Raw genomic sequence first — 16,916 nt, forward strand, 5'->3', positions numbered from 1 at the left:
AAGACAAAGCTGTCCACTCTCCCCATACTTATTGAACATAGTATTTGAAGTTCTAGCTAGAGCAATAAGACAACAAAAGGAGATTAAGTGGATACAAATTGGAAAAGAAGAAATTAAATTTTTGCTATTTGTAGATGATATGATAGTCTACATAAGTGACCCCAAAAATTCCACCAGGGAACTCCTACACCCGATAAACACCTCCAGTAATATGGAAGGATACAAGATTAACTAAAAAAAATCAGGGGCTGGAGAGATGGCTCAGAGGTTAAGAGCACCAACTGCTCTTCCAGAGGTCCCGAGTTCAATTCCGAGCTACCACATGGTGGCTCACAACCATCTGTAATGAGATCTGACGCCTCCTTCTGTATACATAATAAATAAATAAAATCTTAAAAAAAGAGATTTAAAAATCAGTAGCTCTCTTATATACAAATGATAAATGGGCTGAGAAAGAAATTAGAGAAACATCACCCTTTACAATAGCAACAAATAACAAAATATCCTGGGTTAACTCTAACCAAACAAGTGAAAGACTTGTATGACAAGAACTTTAAATCTTTGAAGAAAGAAATTGAAGAAGATATCAGAAAATGGAAAGATCTCCCATGTTTGTGGATATATAGGATCAACATAGTAAAAATGACAATCTTACCAAAAGCAATCTACAGATTCGATGCAATCCCCATTAAAATCCCAATGTAATTCTTCACAGACCTTGAAAGAACAATACTCAACTTCATATGGAAAAACAAAAAACCCAGGATAGCTAAAACAATCTTACACAATAAAGGAACTTCCAGAGCCATCACTATCCCTGAATTCAAGCTCTACTATAGAACTATGGTAATAAAAACAGCTTGGTATTGGCATAAAAACAGATATAGTGACCAATGGAATCGAATTGAAGACTCTGACATTAATCCACACACATCTGAACCCCTGATTTTTGACAAAGAAGTAAAAATTATACAATGGAAAAAGAAAGCACCTTCAACAAATGGTGCTGGTATAACTGATATCTACATGTAGAATGCAAATAGATCCATATCTATCACCATGCACAAAACTCAAATCCAAATGGATCAAAGACCTCAACATAAATCCAATTACACTGAATCTCATAGAAGAGCAAATGCAAAGTAGCCTTGAACGCATTGGCACAGGAGACTACTTCCTAAATATAACACCAGTAGCACATACACTGAGAGCAACAATTATTAAATGGGACTTCTTGAAATTGAGAAGCTTCTGTAAGGTGAAGGACACTGTCAATAAGACAAAAAGGCAGCCTACAGAATGGGAAAAGATCTTTACCAACCCCACATCAAATAGAGGACTGATTTCTAAAATATATAAAAAATTCGAGAAACTAGACAGCAAAATATCAAATAATCCAATTAAAAATTTGGCTATAGAGCTAAACAGAGAATTCTTAACAGAAGGATCTCAAAGGGCTGAAAGACATTCAAGAAAATGTTCAACATCTTTAGCCATCAGGGAAATGCAAATCAAAAAGACTCTGGGATACCATATTAATCCTGTCAGAATGGCTAAGATAAAAAAATACAGACAACAGCTTATGCTGGAGAAGATGTGGAGAAAGGGAAACACGTTCCCACTGCTGGTGGGAATGTAATCTTGTTCAGCCACTCTGTAAATCAGTATGGTGGTATCTCAGAAAATTGGGAATTTACCTACCCTGAGACCCAGCAATACCACTCCTGGGCATATACCCAAAAGTTGCTCAACCATACCACAAGGACATTTGCTCAACCATATTCATAGCAGCATTGTTTGTAATAGACAGAACCTGGCAACAACCTAGATGCCCTTCAGCAGAAGAATGGATAAAGAAAATGTGGTACATGTACACAATGGAGTATTATGCAGCAGTAAAAAAACAATATCATCATGAAATATGTAGGCAAAATGATAGAACTAGAAAAATTCATCCTGAATGAGCAGATCCAGAAAGACAAACTAGGGATATACTTACTCATAAGTGAATGAGAAGCAAAGCAAAGGATAACTGAGCTACAACCCACAACCCCAGAGAAGCTAGAGAGGACACTAAGAGGGACACACATGGATTGCCCTAGGGAGGAGAAAGGGTTAAGATCTCCTGGGTAAACTGGCAGGAGGGAGTAGAGGGGAAGGGATGGGATTGGGGATATCAGGGCTCAAGATGGCTGAGTTGGGGGAGAGATGGGGAGGGAGAGCAATGAAAGAGTTATCTTGACAGAGTGAACCATTAAGGGAATGGGGAGAAATCTGCAGCTAGGGAAAACCCCAGGAACTTACAAGATTGTCCCCAGCTAAGACTCTCAGAAATGGTGGAGAGTGTGCTTGAAATAGCCTTCCCCTGCACTTGGATTGGTGTCTACCCCAATTGTCATCATAGAAGCTACATCTAGTGACTGATTGAAACAGATGCAGAGACCCACAGCCAATCACTTGGCCAAGATCCTGGAGTTCAGTAGAAGAGAGGGAGGAAGGATTATAAGAGCAAGGGGGTTCAGAATCATGATGAGAAAAATCACAGAGATAGCTGACCCAAGCTAGTAGGAGCTCATGGACTCTGGACTGACAGCTGGGGAGCCTGCATGGGATCGAACAGGCTCTCTGAATGTGGATGAAAGTTGAATAGCTTTGTGGGTTCCTTGGCAATGGAACCAGGACTTATTTCGGGTTTAAGAATTGGATTTTTGGAGCTCATTCCCTATGTTGCAATTATTAGCTAAGTCTTAGACTTAAATTAACCCATATTTCTATACATGCTTTGCTATGTGGTATGGTTTCTTACCTCATTTTCTACACATCTTGCTTGCTCTGCAGCAAGCTGGTGTCTCCCTTGACTTCACCCTTCTTCTCCCTATCAATCTCATGATAAAGGTATCATGGTTGAAAACTGCCCTGAGTCCCAAAAGAGACTTTGGACTACTGAACAAAGTTTGGGCTAATAAAGACTGTGGAAAATTTTACAGATGGCATGAGTTTCTTTTTCTTTATGAAATAGCTTTCATTTTATGGGCACAAAGTATGGAGTGTCCTTATGTGAAATGGGGTATAATGGGTAAATATTTTTTGCATCAAACTTATTGTGAGTTTGAACCCAGTTATTTAGTAAATAAAACAAGGAAAACAACTTGGACAACCTGTCCTCTGGTCTATATACCACTTGTTCCATCAGAGCACACTGGAAATGCCTGGCCATTTGTGATATTTACAAACAGAAAGACAGGAGATGTCTATAACCCAGTGTACAGCATAACTTCCCCACTCTATGAAAAGGGCACACACTGTCAGCAGAACCAACAATAAAGAAATTCAGCTCTGCCCTCATTAGACCTGAGTTCCTGATGGACTCTACACAAGAGTGTGGTTACTTTTCTTTTGTTTAAGTGGCAGCTTCCTCACAAACCTTCTTTCATTGGTATTTGTTGTGTTTATTTTGCACATTGCATTTCACTATTACTTTTGTTTACTATGTCTTCTTGGCCAAATCTGAACACATGATCATAACCTTCAGAGTTTAGGATGTGAAAACAGTTAACAGGAGGATCATTCTAGACAGATAGAGGAGGAAGTAAGATTAGACACACCCAGAGAACCATGTTGATGCTTTATTTAGAACAAATTGATGAGTACTTGAGTTTTATGTGTGAACAGGAAATTTCTTCAAGGAGCCTTCTGACAGATGTTGCAAATGCAGGAGCCCTTACTTCAGGCCTCTTGAGTGGTCACTACAGAAGCATGCTGGGTTTTCTTCCAACTTTGTAGTTATAAAACGCTTATCTCAGAAAGAAAGATAACTGCACTGAAAAGTGAGATGGCAGCTGTCAGAATCCCTAATGGGAGAACAGTAGTGCAGTATTTGGTTATTAATGCTTCTTTGCTAACAGGAAGGTATGATGGAAATTCAAGAGTAGTTTGTCCATAATGGTCTACAAAGTGGTTCCAGCTCATGGAAACCAGTGTGAACAGGCTGCTAACACACAAAACTGAGGTAGAAACATTGTAGCAGTATGTCTCCATCTCCACAAATGGGTCTTTCACACAGCTGATCTTAATGGCAACTGTACCAAAAACCAGAACTACAGGCTTCATCAAATTGGTCCACACTATCAGGGTCTGTGCAATCTGAAACTCAGGTGAAGCGGTCCTGGTGGAATTGGTAGGGGTGTGCACCAGCATCTTGGTTTCAGTCCCTGAGACATTAAGCTCTTGAGGGGAACAAGCCTCCCAGAGTCCAAAGGACACAAATTTAAAAATGTTGTTGTTGAATCTCCATGAGCACCAGCATTGGCTGCTTGCAATGATTATTTCAAACACCAAAGCAAACAGGCTGCTAAGGAGGGCACTCAGCTTGAAGATGCACCCTTTTCCACTGAAAAATCTGAAGATGGGATTGAACAAGAATATAGTCAAGCCAGGAACACAAGGGAAGTTGGGAAAACAAAATGAGTCATGCTTTATGGATAGCTAAACTCTCATACCTTGTCTATGCTGTCTCATATAAGTAGTCTATCTATGTACTAGGGTTCATCATACTACAGGTAAGAATGTAAGATGCCCTAAATTCCACAAATACATCAGAATGCTGAAATGTGTATATTTGTTAACTAAGAACTTTAATGCTTGAAATTAAGTCAAAATGAGTTTACAATATTATATGTAAGGTGATACTTATTCCCACTATGCTTGCAATACATAAATATGATAAATAACTTAAATGTTAGTAATAAGCAGAGATATTGCTTAGAATAATTTCACTTCTAAAATATGATATTGGAATATTACAAACACTGAACTTATCCTGTCTGCTGAAAGAACAAAGGAAAATAACAAATGTTTCACATGGTATATGCATGTATATCAAAATTTCACACTTGAATTATGTATATTTCACTGTATGTGTACATGTATGTGCTAGCAGAACATGTGCGGAGGCCGGTGGTAGTGGTGCATGCCTTTAATCCCAGCACTCAGGAGGCAGAGGCAGGCAGATCTCTGTGAGTGAGTTTGATGCCATCCTGGTCTACAGAGTGAGTGCCAGAACAGCCAGGACTGTTTCACAGAGAAACCCTGTCTCAAAAAACCGAGAGAGGGAGGGAGAGGGAGGGAGGAAGAGAGGGAGAGAGGGAGAGAGAGAGAGAGAGAGAGAGAGAGAGAGAGAGAGAGAGAAGAAAAACATCATCTGGGAAAACCTAAATTCTTTCTTTTTTCCCAGAAAACTAAAATGTATATGTAAAACATGAGGATTCATAGATATTTCAGGCATTCCCCAAAACTTACCCAAAGGTCCTTTTCAGAAAATGTTCTTCATTTGATTGAAATGTATAAAGCATCTTGTCTATATTGTGTTTTTACACCTATCTTCTTCAGCTCCAATTAAGACTCTACATTTACTGTATACTAACTTATTTAGATCTTCTCAGTTCATAACTTTGAAGGTAGTATTAATGCTTATGAAAAACTATGCCTCAAGGAATGTCATCTTTGAATAGAAAGATATATAGGCTAAGGCCTATAGATAAAGACATTGCCCTTCTCATGCAGAATGCTTGAGGGACCTACAAACTGGATCTCCTTACCAGGAAAGCATCTGTACCAGCTAGCCTGTGTTCCACAGACTCTGTGGAATGTGCTTCCTAATTAGAAGAAGGAAGTTGCTGTACAACTTGGGAAGTTACACCTGCAAGGTGGGTTTTCAATTGACAGTGGCTTGTGTAATACCATGCCCTTATTCCTTGCCAAGCCATATCTGAAGCTGTTGACAGCAGGAGCAGTGAATTTTGAAGCACAAATGGAAACATAATGGAGAATGATGTTGTGCAAGGCAAATGAGTTAGCCTGGCTGGATGTAGTTCATGTCTGAAACCCATGAAGTAGATGCATGTGTTTCAGAAAGATCCTACTTGAAAATCCCAATGTCTTATTTTAAGTTTTTACCTTTGCACACCAAGGGTGAGAAGAACCATTTGGTATATGCGAAGATCATAAATATCTTCCAAACAACAGGAAATGGTGACCAGACAGGGAATCACACAAGAGGCAAATCACCTTCAATTAAAGAAATTCTGTTAGACAGATATTTCAGCTCATAGCAGTGTTCCACCAACCAAATCCTGGTTCACCCTAACCTTTCCATTCCTCTCCTTTGTTTTGCTTAGTTGGAGTCTTGTTTATACATTTCTGAGGTATTAGCATATTTTGCATTATCATCCCTCCAATGAGATCCACACAATCATCATTCCCATTTTGTGGATAGAAGAAAAACACAGAGAGGCTAATTCACGTACTGAACTTTAGGGAACTATACAGGTATAATGGTCAGTGCTGGCTCGATAGCCTTCATAGACATTCAAGTATTCCCAGCAGGAATTAAATGCAGCAGCATTTACTCACATAGAAATGGTGTCAAAAAATATCTGGGCTGGAGAGATGGCTCAGGGGTTAAGAGCACTGACTGCTCTTTCAGAGGTCCTGAGTTCAATTCCCAGCAACCGCATGGTGGCTCACAACCATCTGTAATGAGATCTGATGCCCTCTTCTGTGTACATAATAAATAAATAAATCTTTTAAAAAAATATCTGAAACATATATCAGTGGCCTCTTTGACATTTTATGTCATGAAATTGAAGCTTATTAACAGAAACTATATAGAAAATATAAAATACTTGCCTATTTTTCTTTTTTATGAGGCCCAAATAATAGTGACTGCCCAGGGTAAGAGAGTGACTTGAAAAATTCTTATGTTTCCATAGCTACCAGAGATGTCACATTATGAATAATAAACCAGAGTCAAGACATATATATTTTTTTGTTGTTTGTTTGTTTGTTTTTCGAGACAGGGTTTCTCTGTGTAGCTTTGCACCTTTTCCTGGAACTCACTTGGTAGCCTTGAACTCAGAGATCCACCTGGCTCTGCCTCCCGAGTGCTGGAATTAAAGGAGTGTTCCACCACCGCCTGGCAAGACATATATTCTTAAAGGACCAGAATAGTTAATACCCATTTCATATCTGAGAAAAATTAAAAGTATAATTAACTTCATTTATTAATTTAAAAACTTTCCTCATACAATATAATTTGATCATTATTTCCATTTTAATACCTTTTTAATCCCAGCCTCAATGCAGAAGGGAGGGGCTATGTCTAGCCTTAACATTGTATAAGAGCCTGTGTTGACTACCCCAGGAAGACCTTACTCTCTATGAAGAGGGGATGGGGGTGAGATGGGGAGTGTGTGGGGGGAGTGGGAGAAGAGGAAGGAGGGGTTGGTATATAAAAGGAAAGAAAATTTTTAATAAAAATTTATAAAACAATAAAAATAATAAGCCATGTAGAAATGGGAAATATACAGGGAGCCTGGATCCTATATAGTGTTGTATTGGCTTTAAAGTTTTGATTGCTGATGAGCAAACTATAGCTGCTAAGTGACATTGGATTATAACAACTACTAAATTAAACCAGTCTTTATTTTTTTAAAAAATGCAGCAATATAGAAAAAGTACAAAATGTTCCAGCTAAGTGGAGTTTATTCCAACAATTAACAATTAATTAATTAGTAACAACAATTAAATTCAGGGTTTACTGTCAGAAAATAAACCAAAGACTAAAGAAATATCCCTTAACAGGAAGATTCTACCAGTGGGCATATAAAAAATGGTCAACATCACTAAGTACAGAAGACATGCACATTGAAATGATCATGAGATGTCACATCACATTTGCTACAAATGTTACTATCAAAAATAAGGGATGACAGGAGTAGCAAAATATGTGATAAAAGGGGACCCTTCCACACGATTGGTAGGAATGCAAATTGGTACAATATTTATGAAAATCAGGAGAGAGGCTCCTCAAATAATTGAACTTAGAACTAGCTATATGGCCAAACAACTTCACTAGTGAGTATCCAAAGGGAATTAGTCAGCAGCTTTGACAGATAACTGTATGTCCAGGTTCACTGAATTGCTTTTCAGAATACTCAAGATATGGACTCAACCCCAGTTTCCACCCACAGACAAATGGATAATGTGACAGATATATAAAATGGAACTCTATTTGACATTAAAAATAAAATAAAATCCCTATCATTTGCACAATGATGAACCTGGAGTTAACCTATTGTGTTAACAATAAATAAGCCAGTCACTACATGGCTTTGTATGAAAAATTTAAAACTAGAGAGGGTCTGGGGAGCAGGAGATGATGCTGAAAAGATAAAATCTTCATAAAAAGAAGTTCAAGAAATCTGTTCTATTCATGGAGACTGCAGCTACAAGGAACATACTATATTTTGAAAGTTGCTGAAGGAAGTTAAGTGTTCTTTTCACACACAAAGTATTGTTTGTGGGGTGATGCATGTGTTAACTAGCTCCAATAAATTATGTGGGATGACTCTTCCCTAATAGGCTTCAGGGCCAGCCAGCCCAAAACAGTAAAAAAGATACCTTCTGAGAGCCAAATTGGGTCTGCCCAAGGGCCTTAGCAACAGCAGCTGAGACAAGATCTGTAGATGACCTGGCCCAATGAGAGGCAGCCATGTCACACCAGGGTGGGGTGGAGGGTATATAAGGCCTTCCTCTTCCTGAATAAACTGAGCTTGTTGTTTCAACATTCTCCCAGAGTCTGTGTCACTGACTCTGTGCCTACTTGGCCCTCTCCCCCAAAGGGAACAACAGAACAGGACCCTGCCACAAAATTATTGTATACAATGTATACATATTTTACAATGTCATGCTATATACCATCAATCTAGATATTATTTTTCTGTTGCTGTGATAAAGCACCAATGTTAGGATCCTGCTCTTACTCCAGATGCACTCTGGCACATGCACAGCTTGGGGTCTAGTGTCTACACTAGCGACTACAGACCCACCGCATGTGGTCATGCAATCCCTGCCTTAAAAAGCCTTAAAAAGCTGGATGCAGACCCCCACCCCTCTCTCTGTGCTCTCTTTCTGTGTTTCCTCTCTGCTCTGCCCTGCTCCCTCCCCCAGGCCTGGCTCTCCCCCTTTCCTACCCCACCTTTTCCTTCTAATAAAGCTCTTTCTAATTCTTGTAGTCGTGACTTTTCCACCAGTAACCAGCGCCACCAACCAGCGCCGTTTTACCATCATTTGATGACATGAACTTGGATAGAAAATCTGCGCACTCAGCATCTGGGGCTGAATGTCAGAAGCCTAACCCAGGACCTGTGACTGCCCAGTGACTACTAGATCTGCTTTTTTGATTTTCCCAGCCTCTGGACCCGCACACCATCCGCACACCCGCCACTGCAGGTGTGATTGGTGAGTCCCAATAACTGCGGTACCATGACACATTCTATCTTGACGAAGTATAGGATGCTGTCCAGTCCCCGGGGTGGAGTCTTCTGGTTACATAGACCCCAGCCTTTACTCCTACCGTGGCGATGGTTTGGGTAATCTGTGCTGTCAATGCCAATTTGAAGACTGCCTATTCTCAGGGAAACTTGAGATAGGAGCCTGAGATCTTCGTTTGCTATTTTAATTTTTTATTTTTCTCTCTCGGCTGCAGCCATGGGACATAGGGGCAGATACCAGTAAATTGGACCACATAATGGATCCACAGGAACTTCTGCTAGTGAACGGGCAAATGAAAAGTTACCTTATCCCCAAGCTTTCTACTGAAGCTCTGAATCCTTCTCCCTTCCCCTACAGCCCCGCCACGTGCAACCACGTCTGTCTATCTGACTTCTGTTTTCTGCTTTTCAGTATTGGGTGGAGTGGGCTGCTTCTGCTGACTCTCATCCTAATTCATCTTAACTCCTCCCATTCTTTTTCAAGCTGCCGTGAGAGGCACAGACGGGTCTGGAAGCAGGCTAGGATCCATGCAAATACGTTTACAGTAACCAGGATGCCTCTTAAGCCAGAAATCAGTTTATAGCCTGCCTCCTGGCAGGTCTTCTAAAACCTGACCTCAAGCCAGCAAACATCAAGGAAAAAAAAAATTCAAGACACGGAGTAAAATCCGTCTCTTGTCCCTCAGACCTCTTTGACACGGGACTAAAACTTAAACATCTGGAGAGCAAGGCTCCTAACTCCACAGGTGAAAGTGTCATCTGTGGAATTCAAGGTGTGCCAGGGAGGAGATAAAAATTCCAAGAACAAAATTGCTGAGTGCTGGCACGCACTGGCTCCCAAAAGCTGTTGGGTCCCTGTTTTAAGTGAGGAAAAAAGGCCACACAGGCTAGTGAGTGCCTGGCAGGCCATCAGTTTAGCCTTGTTAAAAGCACCACCTAGAAATACAACCAGTCAGCTGACTGCCCCCTGGCACCAAGATGGCATGGGAACATCAAGCTAAGACCTCCAGTGACCTAGGTTTGGCTACAGGCTCACAGAGAACTCAGAATGCAGTATGGAAGTGATCTGTTTCTTTCCTTCTGGACACCAGAGCCACTGATCTGGTCCTGGGAGTTTTGAGGTGTCACCTCTCCTCATTTTCCTATTGTTGGGGTAAGGAGGACAGCCTTACTCACCTCACCAGATTTAATTGTACTTTCAGAGTTACTTAACGGGAAAAGATTTTGCAGCTAAGATGGGAGCTTTCATTTCATTGCTCCCTCCATGTGCCTCACTCCACACCTGTCAGCAGTGCTTCTCCTCCTCATGCACATAGACAGGGCCCTGATCTCTGCCTTCTCCATAATTCCAAAGAAATAAGTCCTCATGCACCATGAGCTTTTTTCTTCCCAGTTCACTCTCCTAACTCACTGCTCAGCTAATGGTACAGGATTACCACAGAACTGGAGTCCAGAGATCAAGTAAGAAACTGTAACAGCTGAAAGGTATTTACACCCCCAAACCCAAAAGTGTCTGGGCTCTACAAAAACAGACTTTAGTCTGGGCTCTGCAAAACCAAACTTTAATATAACCATATATTACTGTTAAATGCCTTCAACAATTGATCACCTGTCTCCTGGATGCTAAAATAATAAAGGAAACTGTGGTGGTATTGTGTTTCCCCAATATATCATGCACCCTAATAAATTTATCTGGGGTCAGAGAACAGAACAGCCACTAGACAGACATAGAGGCCAGAAAATTGTGGCACTCACACCTTTAATCCTAGCCTTCTGGAGGCAGAGATCCATTCAGATCTCTGTGAGTTCAAAGCCACACTGGAAACAGCCAGGCATGGTGACTCATGCCTTTAATCCCAGGAGGTGAGCCTTTAATCCCAGAAGTAATGGCAGAAAGCAGAAAGGTATATAAGGCATGAAAACCGGGAACTAGGCTGGTTAAGCTTTTAGGCTTTTGATCAGCACAGTTCAGCTGAGAGGCATCCAGTCTGAGGAAACAGGATCAGCTGAGGAATTGGTGAGGTGAGGAAGCTGTGGCTTGTTATGCTTCTCTGATATTCCAGCATTCACTCCATAACCTGGCTCCAGGTTTGTTTTTATTGATAAGACCTTTTAAGATTTGTGTTATAGGAAACAGGTGCCTTAAAATAATCTGTCTCTGATAAATCTTAACGTGTTCCAATCTCTCTGCCTCTCCCATTAACACTGACCAATATAAGCAGAGTACTAAATACCACAAATGGTCACTAATCTTCTCATGGCTGCTTCTTAATGTTCAAATGTTTTTCCAAGCTCCAGAAACCAGCTTAAATCCATCTGGAAAGGTAGGATCTACTACTGGGTTTTCCTACCTCACCAGCATCCTGTCAGATACAAAAGCAGCCAGAGTGCCAAGCCAAGAGGAATGGATGGCTCCAGGGCAGCAGGACAGCCCACCATCCCAGAATGCCTGTCTACCTCAGAAGGCCCCCTTCCCTATTCCCCCTAAGAGCCAACCAATGCCCACCAAGTCAGCTGGGAGTAGTTTTTCTGGGAGAAATGATGCCCCTATTCCTATTCACTGGCTTTTTCATAATAAGCAAAAAATTTGGAATGTTAAGATCCTGCTCTCAATCCAGCTGTACTCCAGAGCATGCACAGCTTGGGATCTGGTGTCTTACATCATCATGGGGCAGGGTGACTACATACCCACCAGATGTGGACCCCCACTCCTCTTTCTGTGCTCTCCGCTCTGTGTTCTCTCTCTGTTCCCTGCTCTGCTCCCTCCCCCCACCAGGCGTGGCTCACCTCCTATCCCCTATTTCTTTCTAATAAAGCTCTTTATAACTCTGGTAGTTGTGGCCATGGTCCATGACTTTTCCACCAGCAACCAGTGCCACAAACCAGTGCTATTTTACCATCAACCAAGACCAAGGTAACTTACAGAAGGAGGGGTTTATTTGGGCTTATAGTTCCAGTAGAATAAGTGTCCATTACCATTATGGTGGGAAAGTGTGGCAGCAGGCAGACAAGGTTGTAGGAATAGCTGGGAGCTCATACTGTAAGCGAGAAGTAAAGAGAGTGAGTGAACTGGGAATGGTGCTTTGAAACCTCAAAGCCCAGCACTAGTGGCATACTTCTTCCAGCAAAGCCACACACCCTAAATTTATCCAAATTGCACTACTAACTGGGGATGAAGTATCCAAACATCTGAGCCTATGAGGGCATTCTCACCGTGATATGTATACAGTTTAGTTGCAAATTAAAAGAAACGAAGGAGCCAGGTGTATAGTCCTAACACTTGGGGGCAGAAGCAGGACTGTAAGTTTGAGTCCACCTTAGGCTACATAGTAAGGCTATTTCTAAATGAAATAAATGAATAAAATAAATAAAAATGAGGGGCTGGAGAGATGACCCATAAGTTAATAGCACTTGGTGCTCTTGCAGAGGACCCAAGTTTGGATCCCAGCTCCCACATCAAGGTCTGACAGCTCACAATGGCCTTGAGGGCTAGCTTTGGGAATGTAATCTAATGGTTTTTAGCAAGGCAGATGGAATTGGGGAGAGAAAGGCAAGGCCTGTTTGAGATGGTTACAATGCCTTCAAACATCATGACTCTCACAAGTCAGATTTTTTTTTTTTTTTTTTTTAACTCTGGCTGTCCTGGAACTCAGTCTTTTTTTTATTAAGAGATTCTTCTATTCATTTTACATATCAACCATGGATTTCCCTGTCCTCCATCCTCTCACCCCCAGCCTTCCCCTCCAACCCACCCTGCATTCCCACCTCCTCCAAGGCAAGGTCTCCCCTGGGGATTCAGCTCAGCCTAGTAGATTCAGTTGAGGCAGGTCCAAGTCCCTCCTCCCTGCACCAAGGCTGTGCAAAGTGTCCCACCACAGGCACTAGGTTCCAAAAATCTGGCTGTGCACTAAGAACAGGTCCTGGTCTCACTGCTTGTGGGCCCCCTAAACAGTTCAAGCTAAATAACTGTCTCATTTATCCAGAGGGCAATGGTCGAGAGGGTGCCTGAGCTGACCTACTCTGGTGATCAGATGGCTGAATACCCTAACTGTCATCATAGAAGCCTCATCCAGTGACTGATGGAACCAGATGCAGAGATCCAGGCCAAGCTCCAGTAGTCCAATCGACAAGAGATAGAGGAGGAATTATATGAGCAAAAGATATTGAGACCATGATTGGAAAAGGTACAGAGACAACTAGCCAAACTAGTGGAAACATATGAATTGTGGATCAACAGCTGAGGCGCCCCCATGATACTGTACTAGGCCCTCTAGATAACTGGAACTCACTCTTTTTTGTAGCTGAAGTTTTCTCCAGTCCTGCCTGGCCCACGGTCAGGACAAATCATTCTCACCCACCAGTCCTGCAGCCACTTAGACCTAACCAAGTAAACACACAGAGACTTATATTACTTATAAACTGTATGGCCATGGCAGGCTTTTTGCTAACTGTTCCTATATCTTAAATTAACCCATTTTTCTTAATCTATAAGTTGCCACGTGGCTCATGGCTTACCGGTATCTTAACATCTTTTCATGGCGGTGGCTGGCAGCGTCTCTCTGCCTCAGCCTTCCTGTTCCCACAATTCTCTTTTCTCCTTGTCCTGCCTATACTTTCTGTCTGGCTACTGACCAATCAGTGTTTATTTATTAACCAATCAGAGCAACACATTTAACATACATAACATCCCACAGCGCTTTAGGCCAGGCTGGTCTTGAACTCACAGAGATCCACCTGCCTCTGCCTCCCAAGTATTGGGATTAAGGCATGCACCATCATGTCTGGCACAAGCCAGATCTTCATGTCTTGGATTCTCACCTATAAATGAGAGATGGAGTGATTTCTACTTGACAAGAATTGGCTTTATTTGTCAAGAGCTTAAAATCATGCCTGGAATTCAGAAAGTGCTTAATAAGTGTGAGTTACCGTTATACTAACAAAGCAGGGACAATGGGGCCAGTGGTAACACTAGTGAAAGTGAAGGTAAATGATACTTTTGCTTTCACATACATATTATCTTTGCTTTGAGGTTCGCTTACATGAAGCTCTATTATTTATTTTTTCAAGCTCTATTATCATTATTTTTGTGATCTTGGGGTTCAAGCCTAGAGTCCCACACATGCTGGACAAGCAACGTACCATGGACTAAGGTCCTATGTACATTTTTTACAGGGTCTTGCTCCACATCCAGGCTTCCCTCAAACTTACCGTGCTTCTGCTTCAGCTCCTGGGCTTTTGTTTTTTGGTTTGTGTCCACTAGCTACACTTTTCCCCAAATAGAAAAGCTGGGCTGCTGGCGGCTGCTACTTTGGGTTTGAGTGGAAACAAGTACAGGTCAAGACCTGCAAAACCAGGGACCCTAGCTAGCAATGCAGTTTGGGGCACAGCTGTGTCAATCTCTGGCTCCTGGGAATTTTCTTCCCCTTACTCCCACACAGCACTATTGATGTAGGTTTCCCAATGAAGTAACCAGGAATGACAGAAGACTCTGGAGGAGGCTCTCAACCTGTGTGTCACGTATCAGATATCCCACATATCAGATATTTCTATTACAATCATAACAGCAGCAAAATTACAGTTATGAAGTAGCAACGAAAATAATCTTACGGTGGGTGTCACCATAACATGAGGAACTGTATTGAAGGGTTGCAGCATTAGGAAGGTTGAGAACCACTGCTCTAGAGACCAAACCCTTTTCTGGAGAGAAAGGGGACCTCAGAAACGGAGCCATTTAAACTGGCAGAGTCTCCTGGAGTCAGGGTGGCACTGCAACTCCACAGCTATACCTGTCCAGAACCCGCATCTCCACAGGTGACTCACGAAGACCACGCACCCAACCTGACAAGCCCTCAGAGTCGGGGTCACCGGGTGGGCAGACTCCAAGGTCGCTTTAAATTGGTGATGATCAAGACCAGGCTCGAGGCTGCTGTTCAGGGTGAAGCCCCAGGGGGCGCCGCAGCTCAGTATCACTTCGGCGGCTCACAGCGTTAGGCGCCTGCAAAGTTCTATACTCTTGCGCTCTGGGAGCACAGCTGCCACCACTGAATTTGCTTAGCAACTTGAAAACCACCGCCAAACCAAGGGGGTGGGGCGCTCAGGTATGGGTAGGGCAGTCGCGCTTGCACTGGGGTTTTGCTACTTCCGAGTGTGCCTTTTAGATGTGTTTGGGTGCTCCATGGACAGGCTGCAAAGGGCCAGCTCTGGGACCAGCGAAACATTGGGGAGTTCTCCGTGGTCTCATGCAAGGTCTGACTCTTAACTTCTGCCAAGTCCTGGCGTGCAGGGAGGTTATTGGCTTGTCCGCTGAGGTTCGGGAGGCCGAGCACAATAGGTGAGCCAGGCAGCAGTATTTGTGTTTAGAGAAGCCTAGGTGGAGCAGTGGGGTGGTCCTCAGTTCTAGTGAAAAGGATTCTGGACCTTTTCAGTTGCCGGCCTTCCCACCCTCTTACAATTTCTCTCATGTGGTGCCAGCAAGTTTAAGGAACAATGTCTTTTGGTTTCTTTTGTTATAGTTCAGCAAGCCTTTCTTCCCAGTCCCTGTCTTAAGCTTTCATAGAATTATACCACAAATTTTTTAAAAAATAATTTATTATTTTCTCTCTCTCTCTCTCTCTCTCTGTGTGTGTGTGTGTGTGTAAGTGTTTTGCCTGCATGTATGTCTGTGTGAAGGTGTCAGTTCTTGGAGTTACAGAATGTTATGAGCTGCCATGTGTTGCTGGGATTTGAACTCAGGTCCTCTGGAAGAGCAGTCGGTGCTCTTTAACCACTGAGCCATCTCTTTAGACCCACATCACAGGTTCTTTATGTGTGCCCCTGCATTTACAACTCCTTCAAAGACTAAGTGATGGTCTTTAATAAAAAAATCATGTTTTTTAATACAGGGTTTCATGTAACTAGGGTGGTCTCTATCTATAGTAGAGTTGGACAGTTACAGCAGAGACCGCATGACATCGAAAGACTACAATCTGTACCATCCCCTTGCTATGTAGGTCAGGCTGGCCTGGAACTCACAGAGGTCTGACTGCCTTTGCATTCAGAGTACTGGGATTAAAGACATGGGCCACCACATCTGGCTCCACTGTCTCCTTTAAGGAAAACTTCTCCAGCCCCTGAGATAGACCAGAGAAGTACCTTGAGGGTGAGATGCTTGTGTTACATAGTTGGTCAGCTCTGAATCCTAGACCAAGGACAGAACAGGGAAACCAAAAAACACTTTGGAGGTTTCATTACACTTAGGTCCATTACAGATAGGCCCTTAGACTATGAAGAGAGAAGTAACTTATGCACATGTTGTATATCAGCACCCTGAGATTCACGGGTTTCCTTTTCAGCCTGTGCCTCCAACAGTGCTTCCTCAATGTGTACTAAGGGCTGCAGAAAAGGGTGCTTTCTCCCCCACACACTAGCCACACACCACAAGCCAAGTGTCAGGTTTCCTGTGGGCTTCCTATTTCCTGCTCTGAGCCACTTGAATGAATGGCTATGGAGCACTCAAATCTCTGAGCTCATTCTTCATGACCAAAGATTAGTAAATAGATAAGCATATACATTAGTCAAACTTTATGGTTTGATTTGACAGTCTGG

General features: G+C 42.3%; 1 pseudogene; it reads right to left on the reverse strand.

Moving 5' to 3' along the window:
* Positions 1-3,726: 3,726 nt before the first annotated feature.
* On the reverse strand, positions 3,727-8,553 carry LOC118574816 (annotated as a pseudogene).
* Between the last annotated feature and the right edge of the window lie 8,363 nt (positions 8,554-16,916).

The sequence above is a fragment of the Onychomys torridus genome, chromosome X, assembly GCF_903995425.1.
Source record: "Onychomys torridus chromosome X, mOncTor1.1, whole genome shotgun sequence".
Taxonomy (NCBI): domain Eukaryota; kingdom Metazoa; phylum Chordata; class Mammalia; order Rodentia; family Cricetidae; genus Onychomys; species Onychomys torridus.